Here is a 23467-nt window from a genome sequence, read left to right as displayed (position 1 = left end):
AGGTAAATTTACTGGGAAGATATAGCAATGATAAACACATATGGACCTATTGACAAAGCACACTAATATGTAAAACAAACTGACAGAACTGAAGGGAGAAGCACACAGAAATGCAGCAGGAGGTCTCAATACCCCATTTCCAATAATGGATAGATCAGCCAGACAGAAGAACAGGGTGAGAGAAGACTTGAGCAACAGCATAGATCAATTGGGCCTGAGAGACACTGGACTCCTGGTGTCAGGGGAGCTTCTCATCATCCCCCACTGCCTCCCTTTCCGGCAGCAGATTCGGGGTCTGCACGGCCCTGCAGAGGGGTTGAGTGTAGTCATGGATTTGGGAACCCTGAAGGGGGAATGTCATTGTCCTAAGGCTGGGAGACAGGCTGGGTGTGCAGGTGTGCATGTGGCGTGTGTGTGTACAGGTGTTCATATAGATGTGATGTGGGCATGTGTGTGCAGGTGTGTGTGCAAGTGTGCACATGCATGTGTGTGGAGCTGAGTGGATGTTAGTGTGCATGTGTATCTGTGTATCCACATGGGTGTGTGGATGTGTGCATCTAGTATGCATGAATGTGCGGACGTGTTTTCATGTGCATGTGTGTGTATGTGTGTGCATGGATGTGTTTTTGGTTGTGTGGATCTGAGTGTGTGTATATGTGTGTACATGTGTTCTGTGCAGGTGTGTACTTAAGCATGTGTGCATAAGTGTGCACACGTGTGTGTGGGATGTGTAAGTGTGAGTGCACATGTGTGTCTATGTGTGTGCATGGCATGTGTGTGGTGTACATCCGTGTGGGTGTGTAGCTGTGTGCAGGTGTGTGCAGGTGTGTGTTTCAGTGTGTGCATGTGTGCACATGTGCGTTTTGTTTAAAACTCATGGGGAACCTGTGGTGAGAGGCGTCCCCACAGCAGGCCGCTCCCCACTGAGCTTACTCCAGAGGCCCCAGGCCTCTCGCTGGGGGAGGGGGGCTCAGGGCCTCAGCAGCAGAGGCCCAGGTCACATCAGGGTCACAGCACCAATGGGGCTGGGTGGATGTGGCTGCCAGTCCAGCTTGTGGAAGCTGGGTCACTGGGGAGCAGCCCCCAGCCTTGACTCTGACAACCAACTGGGGCCGGGTGCGCCCAGGGCTGCCGGGACTTCTGGTTCTCCAGGATGAGGTGGAAATCCAGGTTTTACCTGGAACATCCCAACTTTGAACTATTGGCAACAGACTCAGAATTTCACAGGACACCATATGGGCCACATGAAGCATCCCAGGCTGGGTGAAGCCCCCGCCCCACTGGCTTTCTCAGGACTAATGGTGGCAGCAGCTCACAGCCCTGAGGCAGGAGCCATCCGTGCTCAGGGTTTTAAGCCCTTTTTCTCATTTTGTGCTCTCCTGGGAGGTGCAATTTCGAGGTGATGGAAGCCAACAGAAGGGGTGACCTTGGGGGATTGGCCCAAGGTCACCCGGGCTCAGGGGTGGGGCCGGGATGGACTCTCCTGGACTTTGTGCTGTAGCCCCCCAGCACCTGCACTTCACTGCCTCCCTGTCTATTAATTCATAATGCTAATAATTATTAGCTTTGTCATCACCGTTATTGGACGCCAGTCCAGCGCTGCTTCTGGCAGGAAGGTCTGAGGCTGTGCAGGGAGGAGGGAGAGGCCTCTGTCTTCCTCCCTTCCCCACCCGCCTCCCCTGGAGAGCAGGGAACGGAACAAAGCATCCCTGGGACTGGCTTGCACCTGCTCAGAAGCTGGGGATGAGCTTAAAGCTTTCCTTGAGGAGCTTTAACCCGAGATTGTCCTGCCGTGGTCAGCGTGGAGACCCTGCTGTCCACACCTCTGGGGACCTGTCCACGCAGGCATCTTTCTCTCTGTTCCAGGGGGGCAGAGACCCTAGGCCTCTCCTCTGGGGTCTCTCACCACTTGGGGGAGAGGTGGGCTCCCCGCAAGCTCCCATCGGCCGCTGCTCTTGCTGGGCTGCCTGTGCCTTCCCTTTGAAGCTACAATTCACATTCATGGTATCTGTGTACATTCCTGGTTCCAATGTCTTCTGCAGAAACTCCCCGCCCTGTAGTCTCCCTGCCTTGCTGTGCTCTATTAGTGATCACCCGCCATGACGGTGACAGGTTGCATTAAAGTCATGAAGAGCAGAGCTCCTTGTGAGTGGATCCAGGATGCTCCACTTGGCTGGTGGATGGAGCAGCCGCAGGGCAGGACTTCCGGGGACAGCTGTCTCTTCTCTCAGGTCCTGGCTCAGCCTGGCTGCTGGGTGCCCCATTTCTGGACTTAACTTCCCATGTGAGTCCCCAAGGGGCCTCTTCCAGGACTGTCCCAGATGAGAAGGCCTCCTGGGCCCCTCCTCCCTCTCCCCAGGGCGACTGTGAGCTCCGTGGGGCCCAGGACGGCCCCACAGGTTTCCCTGCAGAGAGCTGGGCAGAGGCTGACCTCCGCAGGCACCCTGGGCCCCTGACCATTTGAGGCTGCTCGCTCTTCTCCAGACGCTCATCCGACCTGAAGTCACAGGTGCTGGTGCCATGGCGACAGGTGCATAGCAACCCACACATTCTCCAGGCCAGGGCAGGTGGGTTTAGTGCTCTTAGGCTGGGTCAGTGACGGCTACACCCAGGACAGTCACTATCGAAGCCGCCTGGAACACAGGGCCTGACCACCCAGGAGCAGCCACGGGAAGACAGCCCCGAGCTCTGTACAGATGACATGAGGTCACACATGGAGACACGATGGCCCCAGTGTCCTGAGCTCTGCACAGAGGACATGAGGTCACACATGGGGACACGATGGCACCAGTGTCCCAGCTCTGCACAGATGACTGAGGTCACGTGTGGGGACACGATGGCACCAGTGTCCCAGCTCTGCACAGAGGACATGAGGTCACACATGGAGACACGAGGGCACCAGTGTCCCGAGCTCTGTACAGAGGACATGAGGTCACACGTGGGGACACAATGGCACCAGTGTCCTGAGCTCTGCACAGAGGACATGGAGTCACGTGTGGAGGCATGATGGCACCAGTGTCCCAGCTCTGTACAGAGGACATACAGTCACATGTGGGGACACGATGGCACCAGTGTCCCAGCTCTGCACAGATGACATGAGGTCACACGTGGGGACACAATGGCACCAGTGTCCTGAGCTCTGCACAGAGGACATACGGTCACATGTGGGGACACGATGGCACCAGTGTCCCGAGCTCTGCACAGATGACTGAGGTCACACGTGGGGACACGATGGCACCAGTGTCCCAGCTCTGCACAGATGACTGAGGTCACACGTGGGGACATGATGACACCAGTGTCCCAGCTCTTTACAGAGGATATATGTTCACGTGTGGGGACACGATGGCACCAGTGTCCCAAGCTCTGCACATATGATATGAGGTCACACGTGGAGACACGAGGGCACCAGTGTCCCGAGCTCTGCACAGAGGCATGGGGTCACATGTGGGGACACGATGGCACACACACCCCGGGCTCTGCACAGAGGACATGAGGTCACATGTGGAGACACGATAGTACCAGTGTCCCAACTCTGCAGAGAGGACATGCGTCGCACGTGGGGATACAATGCCATACGTGCCCCATCTGTGATCATTGTCACCTCCCAGGCACAGCCTCACTGAGGACAATGGAGTGGCCTGGGAGGACCATGCAGTCACCTCTGCACAGCCCATGTGGCTGGCAGCTGGAATGTGGGGTAGGTCAGATGAGAGCCACCCTGGGACCCAAATCCCCACAGGCCCCCAGACCCAATCCCCGATCACACAGAGCAAGCCAGTAAGCGTGTGTCCCAGATGAGCCAACCGTGCTCTCCCCGCTTGGGATGTGTCTGCCTTGCAGGGGTGGGTCCCAGGGGTTGACTTGGGTTGACTAGATGGGCTCTGGAGCAGGGCAGCAGCTCCTCTCTGGATGGAGTTCAGGGTTTGGTTGGAAGAAGCTGGAGCCAAGAGATGACAGTGGGAAGGGGGCTCCCGGGAGGGGCTGATGAGAGGGAGATTAGCGGGAGGACATGTATCGCTGGGTCAGGAGCAGGGTCCTCACCGGACGCGGGCGGCCAGGAGCAGGAGGTGGGGCGGCGGCTGAGGGGTGTCTGCTGTGGATGATGGGGGCCCAGGGAGGAAGGAGGGAAATGTGGAGGGAAGGGGAGGACAGTGTTGAACCCTGAGCAGGGGGTGGAGGCCAGGGAGGGGCAGGAGAGGTGGGTCTCATGGGAGGAAAAAGGAAAGGGGAGGGGGAGGTGTGGGGTCTGGACTGTGGGACGTGGGCTGAGGGGCGGGAGCGTAGGGAGGGGTCGCAGAGGTGCCTGACCTTCAGCTCCGTCCCTTGACCTGGCCAGGTGACGGGGCTCCAGAACCCAGAACCCACCTCCTGGGTGTGTCTCAGGGTAGCTTTGCAGCAGCAGGAGAGATTTAGGATCAGGTAAAAGGGTAGATTCACAGCGGGGCTTCAAAATAATCAATAAAAACATCCTCAGTGGCATTAACAACAGTACCCAACCCCACGCAGTTGTATTATATTAGTATTGCCCATTATGATCGACAGCCGTGATGCATCCACGCCGTCGTCACAGGACTGCCTCATTCGCCCTAACAAGGCAATCATGTCAATTTGACAGTTATCTGCATTTTACAGGTGGGTAAACTGAGGCCTGAGCCGCACGGTTGTGAGTGTGGAATCCAGGCGCCGGCCGGCCTGCCCGACCTGGAGCTGAGCTCTTGCCTCTGACTGCTCCTAGGCTGGGGAGTCCTGCCCGCCTCTCCCAGGAAGCTCCAGCGCCCCTTCCCCGAATCCCAGCCTGCAGAGCTTCTCTTCCAGACGCAGGTGCCACCGTTTGCGATGCTGGGAGCAGAGCCGCCCTGGTCCATGTCGGGAAATCCTCTCCGTCTTGGTCTCTCTGCACGCTCTCAGTCACAAGCAGGAAAACAGCCTCAGCATTAATCCTGGGCAATAAATTGCAGTAGACGCACTGCAGGAAGAATCAGGGCCTGCCCCATCTCAGCTCTGGGATTGGGGTCCTGAGTGATGGAGCAGACGGAAGCCCCCTCGGGAGTCCAGCGGCCCGGGTCGTTACTCCAGGACTGAAGTCCTCACGGATGAAAAGACTTAATTTTTCACTCAGGTGTGAAACAGACCAGACAGACCAGGGCTTTCAGCCCTTCTTCTGCTGAGTGTGCATGACGGATGCCGGTCAAGTGTGCTGCAGACACACTCCTGGGGGCTGATGCGGACTCGACAAGCCCGGAAAGGTTCCCCCGGGGAGTGAATAGAGACGGCAGCCCCTGAACACCAGGACGGACGGCTCTGCTGTGAAGAACTCGCCACGCGGACACGAGGCTCCTCCCCAGCCCCTCCCCTGCCTCCCCTGGTGCTCTTGGCTCTCCCTGTGGGGCTGCCCCTCCCCACATTCAGTCCCTGTGGGCCAGGTGGGGCCCTCGCCTTTTTGTACACATGAATCACGTGATTAGGGCCCACATAATAAACAGACATCCTCCCTAGGACAGCACTCTGTGGGGTATGGGTCACATGACCTCATCAGGGCCAATCGGAGCAACATCAGGACCACTGCAGAAGCTACTGGGGAAGGCCTGTGCTCTTTCTTAAGCACAGGTGAGCTGGGAGGTGCTGCAGCATTGATGGGGTCACAGCCAGAGGGGATTCTGGGGCTCCCAGGGGACAGTGTGTGGGGCCTGAGATGGAAGCAGCACAGGAAGGAAGAGCTAAGAGCCAGAGAGAGAGAAAGCAGGAGAGAGTGGGGCGGGGTGGGGTGGAGGTGGGTGGGGTGGAAAGAGAGAGAGAGAGAAGGAGTGAGAGAGAGAGGAGAAGGTTGGGGGGGAGAGAGAGAGCAGGAGACAGCAGGGGGAGAAAGAGAGAGAGGGGTGGAATTTGTGACAGGGAGAGAGAGAGAGAGAGAGAGAACTTCCTGGAGATGTATCTAGAGGCCAGAACCAGCTAGAATAACCTAGATTTCTTCACTATGTGAGCCAACACATTCCCGGGCATCTGCTGATTGGCGTCAGGGTTTCTGATGCTCCACAGAGAACTGCTCCCAGCTGTTTGCCCTCTCCTGACTGTGGACAGCCAAGCCAGGCGTTTGTCCTGCCAGCTGTGACCCCAGCCCTCCTCTCTGGTGACACAGCGTGTCTGAATGTAGCAAGGGTGAAGTCACCCACCATCAATTACTCTAATGACCTTTTATTTATTAAAAAGTAAAACATTCCCAACCTGTGACGCCTGGTTATTTGGAAAAACATTACTTGTCACATCACAGAAAACCGTGGTGACACAATGGTGTGCTTCAGCGCCATGGAGAAGAGCAGAGCGAACCTGGCTCTAGTGCTGGGCTCTGGCGCTGCCGTGAGCACGTGCTCACCACATGTCCTTGTCGTCTTCTCCGGGAAGAACCCTGACTTATCCGAGGGAGCCACATGCCCTTCTATCCTGCTGGTTAGGACATAAATGTCCCTGCTGCACCCAGGGCTGCCTCTGTGGTGACGATGACGCCGAACCTCGGGTTGGGGAGGGAGGCTCGGAAGGGCCTGTGTCCCGAAGCCTGGACCTCCCGGCGCCCTGCTGCCTGTGGGTTAGTTTCTGCATTAGTTGCTGACGTCCGTCTCTGGCACTTCCCACCAAGAGCCTGAACCTGCACACCTGGGCTCAGTCCCCAAGACACGGGCCACGCGGCACCTGCCAGGGCTTCTGGGTTGAGATGGTTGCAGTGGACACCAGGAGACTCGTGGGTGACGGTCGAGAAACTGCCCAAGAACAATCGCTCAATCCCACTGGTTTAATCATACACTAAAAGCCTAGTCATTGAAAGAGGGTGACATCAGGTGGGGGTTCCCCTCCCCTCCCTGGGAAGGGAGTGCAGAGCTCACTTGTGAGTGCTGGATCCTCGTGGCCTCCTCTGCTTCTAAAGGACAGGGGAGGCAGGAGAACAGGTGGGGCCCAGACTGCGGCGGGAGGAAGGTGGAGCTGATTCCATGGCCTCCAGGGAACGGGGCAGGGGAAGAGGTGGGGCCTAGGCTAGGGGAGGAGGAAGGTGGAGCTACCCGATGGCCTCCAGGGGTGATGGGCAGGTGTCTCTGGGATACCCCTTCCCCCAGGCAGCCACTGGACTAACCCGAGGAGAGGGGAGGGGAGGGGAGGGGAGGGGAGAGGAGAGAAGAGAAGAGAATGCTCTGCCCCAGGAGGCGATGGGGGTCAGGACCAGATGTGGAGGGAGCCCCAGGAGGGAAGCGCTCAGCCCCAGCGAGGCCGGAGTGTCCTTGTCATCTGTAACCGAGTTCGTTCTCATCCAGCATGTCTGGGCTGGGGCACCCTTGACTGCACGTGACAGAACCACACGGGGTGTTGTGTTGTGGTGCTGCGGTCATGGCGTTGTGTTGTGTTCTGTGGTTGATGCTGTATTGTTATGTTGTGGTACGTGGTGTGTTGTGTGGTTGATGCTGTGTTGTTATGTTGTGGTGTGTGTTGTGTTGTTGATGCTGTGTTGTTATGTTGTGGTATGTGGTGTGTTGTATGGTTGATGCTGTGTTGTTACTTTGTGGTATGTGGTGTGTTGTGTGGTTGATGCTATGTTGTTATGTTGGGGTGTGTGGTGTGTTGTGTGGTTGATGCTGTGTTGTTATGTTGCGGTGCGGTGTGTGGTGGTGTTTTGAGTTATGTTGTTGGTGTGGTGGTGTGGTGTGTGGTGAATATTGTTGATGTTGATGTTGTGTTACGTTGTGGTGTGCTGTGGTGTGTGGTGCAGTTTGGGGTTGTTTTCATGGTGTGATGTGTGGTGTATATGGTTGTAGATGTTCTTGCTGTTGTGTTGTTGTGTTATCTTGATGCACTGGTGCTGATGGTGTGGTGTGTGGTGTTGTTTTGTGTTATGTTGGGGTATGGTGCTGGTATTGTATGGTTGTAGCTGTTGTATTGTGTTGTTATGTTGTTGGTGTGCTGTGTCTCTGTCCACACTGGGCAGATGGTCCTGGGGACACTCCTGGAACCCCCCGGCTCCCGGCATTCCCAGCCTCTGCTCTTGGGAACGGTCCAGGCTGGACCTGGTGTGGGACAGAAGCCAAGTCTGTGCCAGTCTTCAGCGGGACCACCCTTAGGGTGAGCACGTTCCCCTGGAGAGCCCTGTCTTTGTCTGTGGATTTCTGGATGGGGCTGTGCCTGGCACTAGGAGGTGAGCAGGGCCCAGGCCTGGGGGCAGCTCTGCGTCCCCACCACCTTCGTCCCACCCATGGGCTCCAGAGCTTCTCTCCTGCACTGATGGGTCAGCAGCCGCCACCTCAATTTCTGCATCTCCGCTCCAGAGCCCAGTCCTTCAGCCTGTAGATGAGAAAATCAATGCCCAGGTCTTGGAAGAGTTGAAGAGAAAGCCTATTGCGTGTCAGAACATGTTAAGTCTCCCTCCAAATGGAGCTGCAATGGGGCACACTCCTGCCCGGGAAGGGCTCCTCCCACCCTTGGGGGTGCTGTCTGACTCTGCCACTCACGTGGGTGAATCCACGCCCAGGGTTGGGACACACTGGGACCTGGGCTGACCCTCAGTGCCCGAGGATGAAGACGGCCGAGACTTCAACCTCAGGCACTTCTTCCAGCGCCCCTCTGGAAGAAGACGGCAGAGCTGCCCAGGCCCCAGCTCTGCTGAGGGCTGAGGATGGGCTGTGGCCAGGGCAGGTCCTCAACTGAGCGAGGCGGGGAGCCCCTGAGTCTGGAAACAGCCTTTCAACGTCATCGAGGGCATTGTTGTGTCATCCTCAATGTAGATAATGACAATGATGCTGGCAGCTGCTTCGCTCCTTCCAGGCACTCTGGAAGTGCCATTTCTAATCCCCTCCCCAGAGCCCACAGGCTGGGACTCTGAGACCTGTTCCTTCTTTACCAAACCTCTCTCTTCTGCAGCGGGAGGCTGGGATGTCGGGCAGCATCCTCCTTGTGGGGCTGACGTCGAGGATGGTGACAACGACACTGAGCTCACTGCCTGGCCAGCAGGGATCTTAGCAGACCCAGACACCTGGGTGCAAGCAAGCCTGGCTCTCCATCTCCCTCCCAAGTACCCCAGGAACGCTACCCAGGAACGCTACCCAGGAATGCTACCCAGCTTTCTGTGCCTGTTTCCTGCTCTGTAGAATGGGGATCACAACAGTGGCACTGTCCCAGTTAGGGCGAGGCTGCTGGAGCGCCCCCAGCACTCAGCTTTGTGACTTAGGTGGGTCTCTCACTGGAGTCTGGCGCAGATGCGTCTGATGGTCAGCAGCTCCCTCCACACCCAGAGGCCCTGCAGTCAGGCTGCAAAGATCTTGAAATTCTTAATTTTATGTTTGAATTTGTGCTTTGTAAGTGAAATTCAATGGAGCTTGCCCTGGGGGCTTGAAACCCTGGGTCTCTCAGTTCCCCCTCCCTACTCACTGAACGCTGAGGCCCCAGCCCTGTCCAGCCTCCCCTCATGCAGTGACCAGGCCAATCGAAGGAGGCCGCATCCCACCTCCATCCCTGGCAGGGGTCTGGGCCGGGCACCAGGAGGGTTGGAGTTGGCGTGTGCCATGTGGCAGCAGAGGGTCCATCTGTGCCCCACACTGGTGGGCTGGTGCTGGTCCCTGCATCTCTCTTGAGGACACCTGCCATGTATTCCTGCCTATTAAGTGCCTAGAACTGGGCTAGGTCTCCTGTTGCCTTGTTCCATTTCATACTCACCCTCCAGGGGCACAGATGCACCTGCATGACACCAGGGATGCCTGGGGCTCAATCCCAGGTTTCCCAGACTCTAAAGCCCATGCATCAACCTGCACCAGACACTGCCTTTGAGTCCAGGAGGGTTGAGGTACGAGGACTCCAGACCTCGAGGCTCCAGCAACCCGGGGGACCCCACGGAGCTGTGTCAGTTGCCCCAGACCCCTCTCGTGGTCCTACTTCCCCAGGCCTCAGAAGGGAACGGGTGCCACGGAAACACTGCTGACACCGTTGGTGTGTATCCTGACTGCCCCTGGAGAGGGCCCGACTGGGATTCAGCACCCAGACTGTGCAGGGAAACATCTCCTCACAGGAAAGGAAATCTCCATTTCTACCAATGGACATTCCGTGCAAGTCACCCTGAAAATTCATGGCGGAAGGTCTGTTCCAAAAACCGATTTCCTGCTCTGTAGCTCTGCATCACCCTGAAAATTCATGGTGGAAGGTCTGCTCCAAAACCGATTTGCTGCTCCGTAGCTCTGCCTTCGGAACCCTGAAAATTCATGGAGGAAGGTCTGCTCCAAAACCGATTTCCCGCTCCATAGCTCTGCCTTCGGAGAATCTCACATAAATGAGGAATGAGGTGCAGATGTGGAAGGAAAGAGAGACTCCGTGATCCTAAGAGGAGGGAGCTGGAAGCTGGGAGATGGAGAAAGAGGGCAATAAGAAAATCAGAGGTGCATAGCCCCCAGCCGCTCTCCAAAATCCCATCGTGGTGATGCTGGTTGAGGGGATGGCACTGTCCTCATATGACCTCCAGATTCAAGCACAGAGTCTGTGTCCCTGATGCTGAGAGAGTCTGAGTCCCTGATGCTGAGAGAGTCTGTGTCCCTGATGCTGAGAGAGTCTGTCCCTGATGCTGAGGCCACAGGTAATGACTTGTGGGCTCCTTCTATGGGGCAGGACCCACCCCGTGACACCTGCGCCCATTTTCCAGGTACCTGAGGCACGGGAGGCTGAAGGAGACTGAGAGCTAACTCCTCTCACCCCAACCCTGCTAGACACAGCGTGGCCCCTGCAAACTGTGAAGTGCAGCGCACCCCAGCAGGTGGTGGGAGCGCCTTTGCTACCCTCATTGGCTTCTGCTCCCCGTGAGGTGAGGGGCCGACACTGCTTTCTCTAGAGCCCCCTGCAGTCCCTGATGGGTCAGGGCCTCCTGTGCTGGGGGCTCTGGGAGCATCTGGGGCTGTCGGAGCCGGTAGAGCCTACAAAAGGCTGAGCCTCCCTCCACCCCTGCCTTTCATTAGAAAATCCAAACAGCCACATATTTCATTTGAGAGATAAATATTCATTAAAACCACATAATATGGATGTATGGCTGTATTTGAGGGGAAATTAATGGAATAAATAACCCATAAGTCTTTGAATGTGTTGTCCTTAGGTAGAAATGTCTCCAGGTTTTCTATGGCCACCTACTGAATTATTTAAGTTAGTTAAGCTTAGATGTTAAGAAATAGTCAAAATGGTCCTAGTTCCAGCATTCTTATTTCTTATAAGATCAAAGGTTTATGCAAAGCGTATGGATTGATTGCTCTAATGAGAGTTCAGTAAAGTTGGGGCAAATAACATTTTTAAGCAAATTTCAGGGAGATTCTGCAAATCTCTAACATAAATCACCAAGGCGCTCAGGGGAACAGATGGCCACCTCATCTTCCCCAGCCTGATGTGGCCCTGGGATGGGAGCAGTCACTGCAGGTTTGCACCCTTGGAGCACTGGGGAGTTTCACTAAAGTACCAGGAAGAGGAGTTCTGAGCTGAATCCTGGGTTCCCGTGGGGTCAGAGCAGCCTCCCTGGAGGGGGCTCTTGTCTGCAAATTGCAAGTGCAGCCCTGCCTGCCTCACCCCCGACCCCAGGCAGAGACTCCTAAAGGGCAGCACTGGATGGGAGGTGGGGGTGGGTGGAAAATGGCTTTCACCCCCGGGAGAGCTCATTCCTGGGTGTCAAGGTCACATGCCCCTGGAGGGTTTCCAGGATCAGGTGCCTCAGGGGTCCTGAGCCTCATGTCAGACAGAGCCCGCTCCCCACCCTGATGGAAGTGACTCCCAGCAGGAGAAAGTCTGGCCATAGGCCCACAGAACCCAGACACCCCCTCCTTCTAACTCATGCGTGTCTGGAGGCCTTGGGGTCTCGCCCACACCCCATGGGCTGCAAGCAGCACCTGCCCGTGTCCTCCAGTTACCCCCCAAGGATGCGGCTTCTGGGGGACGCCCTCCTCTGAGGCTCCCCCTGAGCAGAAGCCCTGTGTGAAGCTGCTCCTGCTGGCTCCCCTCCCCCATCACTCAAGGCCCCTCTAAGAGGCTGGGAGGGTCCTGGGTGGAAGGGGACAGAGCTCGGTTGAAGAGAAGACCCTGGCCTCTGGGAAGGAGCTCCTCTCCCTTCCCCTCTCCCTCTCCCCACACTGTGGGTGCCCTGAGGAGCTGGTGGTTGTTTCAGGGCTTGTGAAACTTTGGATTGATCCCCCCTGCCCTGGTCCTGGAGCGGATGGTCCTAGGGGCCTTTGTAGCTGTTTCAGGATCGACCAGACCATCCCTGTCTCTGCTCTGAGGCTGTCAGACAGATGGGCAGCAGCACCTTGAGGCTGTGCTGTGGCTCCCGCCTGAGCGTGACCGCGCACGTGCTACTGTGAGCTATGGCGAGAGAGTCCGGCTTGGAGCTGCAGACCACCCCTAAGAACACACCCCAGCTGCCAGCCCCGAAAAGCGAACAAGTGACCACAGGGATCCCAGCCCATTTTCCGTTTGCTGTGGACACGTCTCTCATTGTGGCATCCACATCAGGGAGCTGTCAGGGCAGTGGGACCTGACAGAGGGGCTGGATCAGGGTGCACGGGTGCTCTCACATGCTGGGTGACAGTACACCGAGTGACCTTGCTGGGTGCTCTCTTGGGCTGGGTGACAGTACACCGAGTGACCTTGCTGGGTGCTCTCTTGGGCTGGGTGACAGTACACCGAGTGACCTTGCTGGGTGCTCTCACATGCTGGGTGACAGTACACCGAGTGACCTTGCTGGGTGCTCTCTTGGGCTGGGTGACAGTACACCGAGTGACCTTGCTGGGTGCTCTCACATGCTGGGTGACAGTACACCAAGTGACCTTGCTGGGTGCTCTCTTGGGCTGGGTGACAGTACACCGAGTGACCTTGCTGGGTGCTCTCTTGGGCTGGGTGACAGTACACCGAGTGACCTTGCTGTACCTCAAAACCTAAGCACAACCATCAAAGCTACAGCTACAACAGCCACACAAAAATCAGCCAGACAGGTCCTCCAGTTCCTGCCAAGACAGAGCAGTGCCGCCCTCCTGGCTCCTTCCTTTCACGACAAAATATCCTGGGCATCACTCAACAAGTGCGGGAAGACTCTGAAACCTGGGGAAAAGGCAAACCTGGGGCCTCGGACAGAAGGAACCACAGGCCTGGAGTCCTCTGGGCTCCAGCTGCTGCCTACCTCACGGCCCTCCCCCATCTCCCCCCTGCAGCCGTGGGGCAGAGCAAACCCCCTGGGCCCACTCAAATCAGGTGCCAGGTGACCATTTGGGCAGCTCAGATGGGAACCATTAGAGGTGAAAGGAGGCTCTGCCAAATGTTTGTCTTTTGCATGCTACTCAGCTGTAATTGTTAGATCCACATTTATAATGCAAGCAGAGAACAGAGTTCTCACCCTGAAGCCTGGAGTCTGCTGCTCCGCAAGGCAGAGCGCCCACTGGGGCTGGGGTTCAGGAAGCCAGTGCTTTGCTATTCCAACTGCAGGGTGTGCTCTGAGGCAGGAGGCCTGCTTTGCATTCTGGAAACCTCTGAGCTTCTCTACAAAGGAGCTCAATTCCTCTTTCCTGATGTCCCAACTCCTCCTCCTCCTGCAGCTGAAGCTGGAAGTTACAGCAGCAGAGCACGGGCAACAAGCCCTGCGTGACTCAGGACTGGTGTCCCGAGTCCTGGGCTGGGCTGGAGGTGACCCCACAGCACAGCAGAGGCTACACTGGTGTCCCGAGTCCCCGGGCTGGGCTGGAGGTGACCCCACGCAGATCAGAGACAACACTGGTGTCCCGAGTCCTGGGCTAGGCTGGAGGTGACCCCGCAGCAGAGCTGGGACAACACTGGTGTCCCGAGTCCCCGGGCTGAGCCAGAGGTGACCCCACAGCAGAGCAGAAGCTACACTGGTGTCCCGAGTCCCAGGCTAGGCTGGAGGTGACCCCGCAGGAGAGCAGAGGCTACACTGGTGTCCTGAGTCCCCAGGCTGAGCTGGAGGTGACCCCACAGCACAGCAGAGATGACACTGGTGTCCTGGAGGTGACCTGCACAGCAGGATGCTGAGGCCCTGGGGAGGCCACGCCCACACTCAGGGCTGTGTCTCCAGTGCCGCTCACCAGGTGACGGGTGCAGGTGCGAGCAAGGATGACAGCTTCCGCCCCACGGTGGGCCCTGTGTTCATGGGGTGGGGGCGGTGCTAAGGACAGGAGCTGTGGGAACAGAGGCGGCCTCCTGACCACGGATGCTGGCCCTAACTCCCTTCCCCCTGGAAAAGGAGAATATCTTGGGCCCCAAAATCACTCAGGAAGAGTCAAGCTAGGAACTGCTCAGGCAAACCTGCCCCATTCTATTCAAAGCCACTCCTCGGCTCCCTGAGATAGATGCATATCTGATCTGCCTCCTTGGGAAAGGCTAATCAGAAACTCCAAAGAATGTAACCATTTGTGTCTAACCTACCTGTGACCTGGAAGCCCCCTCCCCACTTCGAGTCTTCCTGCCTTTGCTTCCAGTTGTGCCGTCTTTCCAGAAGGAACCAATATACTTCTTACCCATATTGATTAATGTCTCATGTCTCCCTAAAATGTGTAAAACCAACCTGTGCCCGACCACTTTGGGCACATGTCATCAGGACTTCCTGAGGCTAGGTCCCGAGCGCGTCCTCAACCTTGGCAAAATAAACTTTCTAAATTAACTGAGACCTGCTTCGGATTTTCTAGGTTCACACCCCAGTCACGGGCAGGTCCCTTCCCATGGGCAGAGGACGCAGCCAAAGGGAGAGCAGAGAGCCCACCAGCCTCCCTCCCAGGGCCCCAGACCAGATCTGCCCCACCTGCCAGTCTTTGGGCTCAGACCCCTGAGGGCAGCTCATGGGGTCCCCAGCTGGGGTCCTCAAGGCCAGGCTGTGGGAAAGAGCTAGAAGCCCTAGCCATGGGCGCTGAAGTTCCGTCCTGGAGAAAGGGGATTTGTTCCCAGCCTCTGGAGAAGAGCACCGCCTTCCCGTTGGTAGGGGCCATACAGCAGGCTCTCGCCTGGGGTCTGTGTGGACAACTGGGTCTCACTTCACTGTGTTGATTCATGGGCGAGGCTCCTAGAGACAGAGAATCTCAGCTCAGTGAAGACAGAAGTGAGGAGAGCCTCACCAATCACGGCCAAGCCACCGAGGCAGACACAGCCACGCCACGCTGGAGGCCTGGAGGCTGGAGGCTGGGTGGCTGCTTCAGTTTCCTGAGGGAAGAAATTTGGTCTGAAATCGGTTCACAGTCAGGAAGAGTCCTGGACTGAGGTCTGAAGATCTAGGGTTCATTTCTGTCTCCAAAATCTAAACCTAGAATAGAGAACTCAAGTTCAAATAGCCCAGCGACGCTACGTGGATGGCACGTGGCATTTTCATGTCGTTGGTGGGCCACCTGCACCCTGGCATGGTCACAGTGAGGAGACAGATCCTTAGAACCAGGTTAGCAGGTGCCGGAGCAGCTGTAGGAAGAATGGGCGTTGGCTGAGATTCCTCTCGGAAGCTCCTATCAGATCAGCGTTGCTTCAGGATCCTCCCTCAGGAATTGGAACAAAAACCCCTCTAAGGCTGGGACCCACGGCCCACAGTGAGTTGGGGAGCTGGGGTTCTCTGCTCCTCTAGTATCAGATGTTTGCATTCTTCTTCCTCTGGCTGTGGCACGCGACCACTGGGCCAAGCCTCTGTGTGAGTTTCTTTCATCTCCGCGCAGTTTCTGCTGTGACCCTTTTCCCCAGCACTGACTTTACAGGAAGTCTGCTTAAATGGGGCCAGCATTTCTGCGTTCAATAATTCAATGCTTGCGCTCACCGCCAGGCCAGTTAATTTAGTAACAGTGGGGAGCACAGGCTGCCTTCCACCCGTAGATCATGTTCCATCATGTTCCGCTTTGACTTCCAGAGCACACAGGTGGGTGAGGACACTGTCCTTCCCAGCGATGGCTGTGACTTTTACGTGGCCATTTAATGCTCCCAGTTAATGTGATGGTGAGAGGAAAATGACCTGTGCTGATAGCAGTCCTGGCTGCCTAAAGGTTCCCAGCATTTTCCTGGTAAAACGCTAGTGCCACTAATACACAGGTGTGTGCAAACAGTGTGCACATCTGTAATACAGTGGACACACAGACCATATTTCAAAAGCTCTCTGGCAGGGATTTGAAATTAAATGACAAGACATCCCTGTCAAGGACAGGACAAAGCAATGTTCCATGGTTGCTAAGATGCCAAGTTATTTGGACAACAATTTTCCCTTGTCCTAAAGAGCTACTGTTGATTCCAAGGGACACATCCTCCTTGTAATGACCCAGGTGACAAACTGCTCCTGGGCTCACACTCTTCCGTGCCAGCCCCAGATATCTTCCCAGCTCAGTCCCAGGGAGGAGGTATTGAAGTGTGGCCCTGGTGTGGCCGGGGACATGTTCCCCAGGGGTGGCTTGCAGACCACCTGCCTTAGAAACAGCTTGGCAGGGGGAGGGGAGGGCTTCAGATGCACATGTTTGTTCATGCCTGTCCAGAGCCGAACGCTGAGGTGGAGGCTGCATTTCCCAGGGGTGCCCGTGTCTGCCGCTTTGGGAACCTCTGATGTAGGGCAGGCGGCCAGGGCTGGGACCCAACAGGACTCGGGTCTGCCCTGTCCCTGCAGAGTCTTCCTCATGATGGTGCATTTTTCCCTGGGCTCTGCCCTTGTTACTGTGAGTGGCTGTCAGGAGCGGCTTCATCTCTGGGAGCTCTGCAGATTCAGGCAGCTCTGAGTCCATTTCTAGAGGGGAATGGGAGTGGCGTTGGGCAGAGAGGAGGCGTTGGGAACCCAGGGCAAGGGTGACCCCAGGCCACATGCTCAGGTGTGCAGAGGGGGGCTTTCTGCGTCTGGGAGTCGGTGCGACCTGGGATGAGTCTCCCTCCCTGCAGGGGTGGAAAAGCTTCCCTTTCTCCAGTCCCAATCTCCAACTGTGGCCTCCCTTGACAAACGCAACAGAAAATATTAGTGGCATCTGGAGGCAGCAGCCCCTGTGTTCTGTTTCCAAGGTCAGAGACCAGGGTTGAGAGGCAGCATGTGGAGAACAACCAGAAGCATCCCTCAGTCAGAGTCGCCCTGCCCAGCCCACCGTCCATCCCGGGGGCCAGGGCATAGGGGGTGGACATGGTGTGATATGGAGGGTGGGTGTGGTGTGATATGGAGGGTGGGTGTGGTGTGATGTGGAGGGTGGGTGTGATGTGGAGGGTGGGTGTGGTGTGATGTGGAGGGTGGCTGTGGTGTGATGTGGAGGGTGGCTGTGGTGTGATACGGAGGGTGGGTGTGGTGTGATGTGGAGTGTGGGTGTGGTGTGATATGGAGGGTGGGTGTGGTGTGATACGGAGGGTGGGTGTGGGTGTGATATGGAGGGTGGGTGTGATGTGGAGGGTGGGTGTGGTGTGATGTGGAGGGTGGGTGTGGGTGTGATATGGAGGGTGGGTGTGATGTGGAGGGTGGGTGTGGTGTGATATGGAGGGTGGGTGTGGGTGTGATATGGAGGGTGGGTGTGATGTGGAGGGTGGGTGTGGTGTGATGTGGAGGGTGGGTGTGGGTGTGATATGGAGGGTGGGTGTGATGTGGAGGGTGGGTGTGGTGTGATGTGGAGGGTGGGTGTGGGTGTGATGTGGAGGGTGGGTGTGATGTGGAGGGTGGGTGTGGGTGTGATGTGGAGGGTGGGTGTGGGTGTGATGTGGAGGGTGGGTGTGATGTGGAGGGTGGGTGTGATATGGAGGGTGGGTGTGGGTGTGATACGGAGGGTGGGTGTGGGTGTGATGTGGAGGGTGGGTGTGGTGTGATATGGAGGGTGGGTGGGTGTGATGTGGAGGGTGGGTGTGGTGTGATGCGGAGGGTGGGTGTGATGTGGAGGGTGGGTGTGGGTGTGATGTGGAGGGTGGGTGTGGTGTGATATGGAGGGTGGCTGTGGTGTGATACGGAGGGTGGGTGTGGGTGTGATATGGAGGGTGGGTGTGATATGGAGGGTGGGTGTGATATGGAGGGTGGGTGTGGTGTGATGTGGAGGGTGGATGTGGTGTGATGTGGAGGGTGGGTGTGGTGTGATGTGGAGTGTGGGTGTGGTGTGATGTGGAGGGTGGGTGTGGTGTGATGTGGAGGGTGGGTGGGTGTGATATGGAGGGTGGGTGTGGTGTGATATGGAGGGTGGGTGGGTGTGATGTGGAGGGTGGGTGTGGTGTGATGTGGAGGGTGGGTGTGGTGTGATGTGGAGGGTGGATGTGGTGTGATGTGGAGGGTGGGTGTGGTGTGATGTGGAGTGTGGGTGTGGTGTGATATGGAGGGTGGGTGTGGTGTGATGTGGAGGGTGGGTGTGATATGGAGGGTGGGTGTGGTGTGATGTGGAGGGTGGGTGTGGTGTGATGTGGAGGGTGGGTGGGTGTGATGTGGAGTGTGGGTGTGGTGTGATGTGGAGTGTGGGTGTGGTGTGATGTGGAGGGTGGGTGTGGGTGTGATGTGGAGGGTGGGTGTGATATGCAGGGTAGGTGTGGTGTGATGTGGAGGGTGGGTGTGGTGTGATGCGGAGGGTGGGTGTGGTGTGATGTGGAGGGTGGGTGTGATATGGAGGGTAGGTGTGGTGTGATGTGGAGGGTGGGTGTGGTGTGATGTGGAGTGTGGGTGTGGTGTGATGTGGAGGGTGGGTGTGATGTGGAGGGTGGGTGTGGTGTGATATGGAGGGTGGGTGTGGTGTGATGTGGAGGGTGGGTGTGGGTGTGATGTGGAGGGTGGGTGTGATGTGGAGGGTGGGTGTGATATGGAGGGTGGGTGTGGTGTGATATGGAGGGTGGGTGTGGTGTGATGTGGAGGGTGGGTGTGGTGTGATATGGAGGGTGGGTGTGGTGTGATGTGGAGGGTGGGTGTGGTGTGATGTGGAGGGTGGGTGTGATGTGGAGGGTGGGTGTGGTGTGATGTGGAGGGTGGGTGTGGTGTGATACGGAGGGTGGGTGGGTGTGACATAGAGGAGGGTGGGTGTGGGTTTGATGTGAATCTCCACCTGGGAAGAGCCAGGGCCCGTCAGGTCTCCCCACCTTTGTACCCAGCACAGAGTCATGGGATAAGGCCCTTCTCTCTGGCCCCCTCTCCAACCTGCAGTTCCCTGTCCATCTTGGCCAAGTTCATCTGATTTGCAGATGGGGAACCTGCCTGGCACGAATCCTATGGTCCCTGGTAAGCACTGTGAATCAAAATACTTGGCTGCATTTTTCGACAGTACCTGTGTTCCCCCAAGGAAAACCCACTTTCCCCTCTCTCTCTGTCTCCTTCTCTCTTTCTCCCTCTCTCCCCAGCTTCCTTTGGGAAATCAAGAGCAAAGCTCCCTCCCAACTCGTGGTATTACCCGAGCAGAATAGAGGCCGGCTGTGTGCGTTGAAGAAATGAATGAAGTGATCGGGAGCTGAGTGCCGGCGGAGACCGGCCCCCCTGGGCATATGTGAAAACGTGGGGACCCCACTGAGCTTTCAAAATCCAAAGAAGAGAATCCGGAGGAAAGATCTGTATCATTTGCTGGGGTGTAAGATGTGCAAGGATATTAACAATTTAACAAACATGTATCAAAGGGAGGTATAAGTACGATTTTCCGTGATAATTTTCTATTGGAAGCATGAATGATACATAGACATATATTTTCTTGATCTGGTTTAGTAAAGTATTATTAATATTAGATAACCAAATTCCTACTATAACCCAGAGGGCTAAATTGTATGAACAATGTTGTCTGATGTCCTGGTTGCCAGGCACTGTGGACAGCCACCCCAAAGTCCTCCCCACCTCTTCTTCCTGGCCCTCTCCAGGCAGATGGGATGGAAACTCAGAACTTGACTGACATTCCCAGCCTCCTTTGAAGTTCTGAGCCACCTCAGGGCTCCTCACCAGAATCAGCTCTCGGGAGCCAGGCTTCTCTAACTCAGAACCAGCGCAGGCTTCAGGCCCCACACCTCCTGCTCGGCCTCCTCTGGCCTCGGTTGATGAGTTGGAAGCTCCCTCCCCTGCCTCCCTGCGCCCAGGCTCACAAACCCATCACTGGATGTCTTTATTTAGTGAGTTTTCCTGCCCAAGCCTGCTTCCAGGGCAGGATGTATTGATACAAAATCCATCACTTAGTGTGTCTGGGCATTTAATCAATGAGGCTGCAGGGAGCCCCGCGTGACTCAGAGGGTGCCGGGAGTGAAGGCCAGGCGAGGAGAGCATCCAGAGTGGGCAGAAGGGTGGTTTTTATTTTTGATCCTGTAATGTCAGGCTCCAGCAATTAGTTGTCTATTCCCTGTAATGCTGGCACTGCAGCAGAATTCCACCGCAACCTGGGTATTTGCCCAGGTACTCATTTTATAACTCCCATGTTCATTCAATAAATACCCTACCTGTATCCTATGTGCCAGACACAGATCCAGATGCTGAGAAGAGTCAACTAACAGCTCACAGGTCACACTGAGCTTGTGCTCCCTAATGGAATGATGGTGATGATGGTGTTGGTGATGATGATGGTCATGATGGTGATGGTGATGGTTGTGATGGGGATGGTGATGATTGTCATGATGGTAATGATGGTGATGATGATGGGATGATGATGATGGTGATGATGATGGTAATGAGAGTGATGGTGATGGGATGATGGTGATGATGGTGATGATGATGGGATGATGATGGTGATGATGATGGGATGATGATGGTGATGATGATGGTAATGAGAGTGATGGTGATGGGATGATGGTGATGATGGTGATGATGATGGGATGATGATGATGGTGATGATGATGGGATGATGATGATGGTGATGATGATGGGATGATGATGGTGATAATGATGGTAATGAGAGTGATGGTGATGGTGATGGGATGATGGTGATGATGATGGGATGATGATGGTGATGATGGTGATGATGATGGGATGATGATGGTGATGATGATGGGATGATGATGGTGATGATGGTGATGATGATGGGATGATGATGGTGATGATGATGGGATGATGATGGTAATGAGAGTGATGGTGATGGGATGATGGTGATGATGGTGATGGTGTTGGTGATGGTGATGAGATAATGGTGATGGTGATGGGGTGATGGGGTGATGGCAGTGCTGCTTATGGTGATGGTGATGATGATGGTGATGATGATGGTGATGATGATGGTGATGTGATGATGATGATGGTGATGTGATGATGATGATGGTGATGTGGTGATATGGTGGTGATGGTAATGGTGATGGCAGTGATGGTGATAATTAAGGTGATGGTGATGGTGACAATGATAATGGTGGTTATGGTGGTGATGGTGGTGATGGTGATGATGATGATAATGGTGATCATGACAGTGTCAACAGAGGAAGCAGGCACAGTAGTAGCAATCTGAATAAGCATTACACAGCCCTTACTATGCAACAGATGCTGTTCTGGGCACCTCCCATATGTCAGGTCACTCAACTGACACTACATCACCTGAGGTAAGTGCTCATGATCTCCATTTGATAAATGAGAAACTGAGGCACAGAGAAGTTAAGTCACCTTCCTAAAAGCACACAGGATGTGCTAGTGCTGGGATTCAGAGCAAGCGCCTCATCCCATAAGCAGTGGACTCAGAAACAACACCATAAACTAATAGGCAAATACTTTTAGACAGTGACAAGTATCATGAAGACCATCAAGAGGGTGATGTGAGTGTGACTTGATGTGAGGAGGCGGCATTCAATGAGAGGTCAAGGAAGGCCTCTCTGCGTAGACACTCACTGGGGAGGGGAAGCATGAGGGTTGTGAGCAGTGTTCAGACAGGTGTCACAGCAAGTGCAAAGGCCCTGGGGTGGAGTGAGCTTGGAGCATTCAAGGAACAGCAAGATGGCCAGAGAGGCTGAAGCAAAATAGAGGGGGAGATGGAGCCCGGGTCATGGGGGCCTCACAGTCCATGGGACATGGTGCGGGTTTTTTGTGAGTGGGTGGAAACCCCCGGAGCCCCTGCAGTGAATCACCTCAGTCACTCCATGATGTCTGAGTGTGTGGTGCTGATTCTGGGCTATGGGGCAGGTTGGGGCCTCTGCTGTGTCCTGGGGACAATGGCAGGAATCTGCTCCCAGCAATTATAAACACATCATGAGCAAGACGGCAAGAGCCCTCTCTGAGGTGATCATGTTTGGGAAAGGCACTCGTAACACACCCCATTTCCAGGAGCTAGAATGTCTTGACCTGGCCTAGGACACCACTGTACAAATGAAGAGACGTGTGTTCATTTGAGTGGATTGCAGCAGCCAGGGTGGGGCCTAGCGTTGGGAATTAGATCCAGATTGTGCTTCTGTGAGAGTTTCTCTCTCTACAAAAGTCAACAGCACCATGGGAGCTCTGGTCCCTTCCCAGGTCATCAGGAGACATTGGGGTGAATTTATAAGTAGAGGCAGCTGAGCCCTTATGAAGTTATCCTAGACATCTTGGAGGCCTGAGTGGGCCACATCTCTGCAGGCAGGACCACCAGGCAGGGGGTGGGCAGCTTTGTTGTCAGGGGCAAGGCTGCAATTAAACATCTCATTGCCCTGGCTCCCGCTCCGGGACTGCCTGCAGGAAAACCAATGATCAGAAATGCAGCTGGTGGGGTGCCCAGACTCCTCAGGGCCCTGCCTTCATCTGATGACGCTGCTGAGCTTTGCACATGAACTGTGCCATCCCAGGAGGCTGTGCTCTCATGAGGAGGTGTGTGACTGTCTTAATGAGACTTCCCTGGCACTGAGCCAACCTAATCTCAGATCCTCAGGGTGAGTTCTCTGAGCTCTGACTGTCATCATCCCCCATGAGAGCCTGGCTGAGTCCCAGGGGATGGGTGCTCTGATGCTGAGATCATGTATGGGGCTGTGTGCGTGGAAGTGAGGTAGGAGGTGAGGACTCCACTCTGGAGCAGAGATCATGTATGGGGCTGCGTGCGTGGAAGTGAGGTAGGAGGTGAGGGCTCCACTCTGGAGCAGATTGAAGACTGGGTGAAACAGAGAAAAGGCTACAGCGCCTCTCCATAAGACACGGCCACTAGTGCCATGACAGTTTACCATTGCCATGACAACACTGTGAAGTTACCTCACCTTTCCATGGCAACAACCCCAAGACCTGGAAGTTACCACCGTTTTCCTGAAATTTCTGTGTAATTCATTCCTTAATTTGCATGTAATTAAGAGTGGGTATGTATAGATATATATGATTGCAGAGCCGCCCCACCGCTCCCCTCAGCTCACTGCCCTGGGCTGAGCCCCACTTTTGGGGCTCTTCTGCCCTGCTTCAGAAGGGGACACCCCAGCATGCACCAGCCCACACCCCGCCCCCTCCGTCCTCTTCCCCACTCACTGGCCTCATTGGGGAATGCTTGGAATTATTCCAGGACAGCTTTGTCCTTTGCCCAGTGCTGTGTCCCCAGGTAAACAGTGGGTGCCTGCAGAGAGAGGTCCTCATGGGGACAGAGCCTGCACTGCCACAGGGCCCATGCCCCCTCCCTCCTGGGTACACTTAGAG

At 55.7% G+C, this 23467-nt stretch overlaps 1 long non-coding RNA gene across 1 annotated transcript; it reads left to right on the top strand.

Annotated features, from left to right (window-relative positions):
* The first annotated feature begins 16239 nt into the window (after positions 1 to 16239).
* LOC109029115 (uncharacterized) lies at positions 16240 to 19577 on the top strand. Its single transcript, XR_002008135.3, has 3 exons — positions 16240 to 16355; positions 19036 to 19162; positions 19282 to 19577. It is a non-coding gene; the product is annotated as an uncharacterized lncRNA (long non-coding RNA).
* Positions 19578 to 23467: the final 3890 nt, after the last annotated feature.

This window comes from Gorilla gorilla, chromosome 10 (assembly GCF_029281585.2).
Source record: "Gorilla gorilla gorilla isolate KB3781 chromosome 10, NHGRI_mGorGor1-v2.1_pri, whole genome shotgun sequence".
Lineage (NCBI taxonomy): Eukaryota > Metazoa > Chordata > Mammalia > Primates > Hominidae > Gorilla > Gorilla gorilla.
This window is presented reverse-complemented; position numbering and strand designations above follow the sequence as displayed.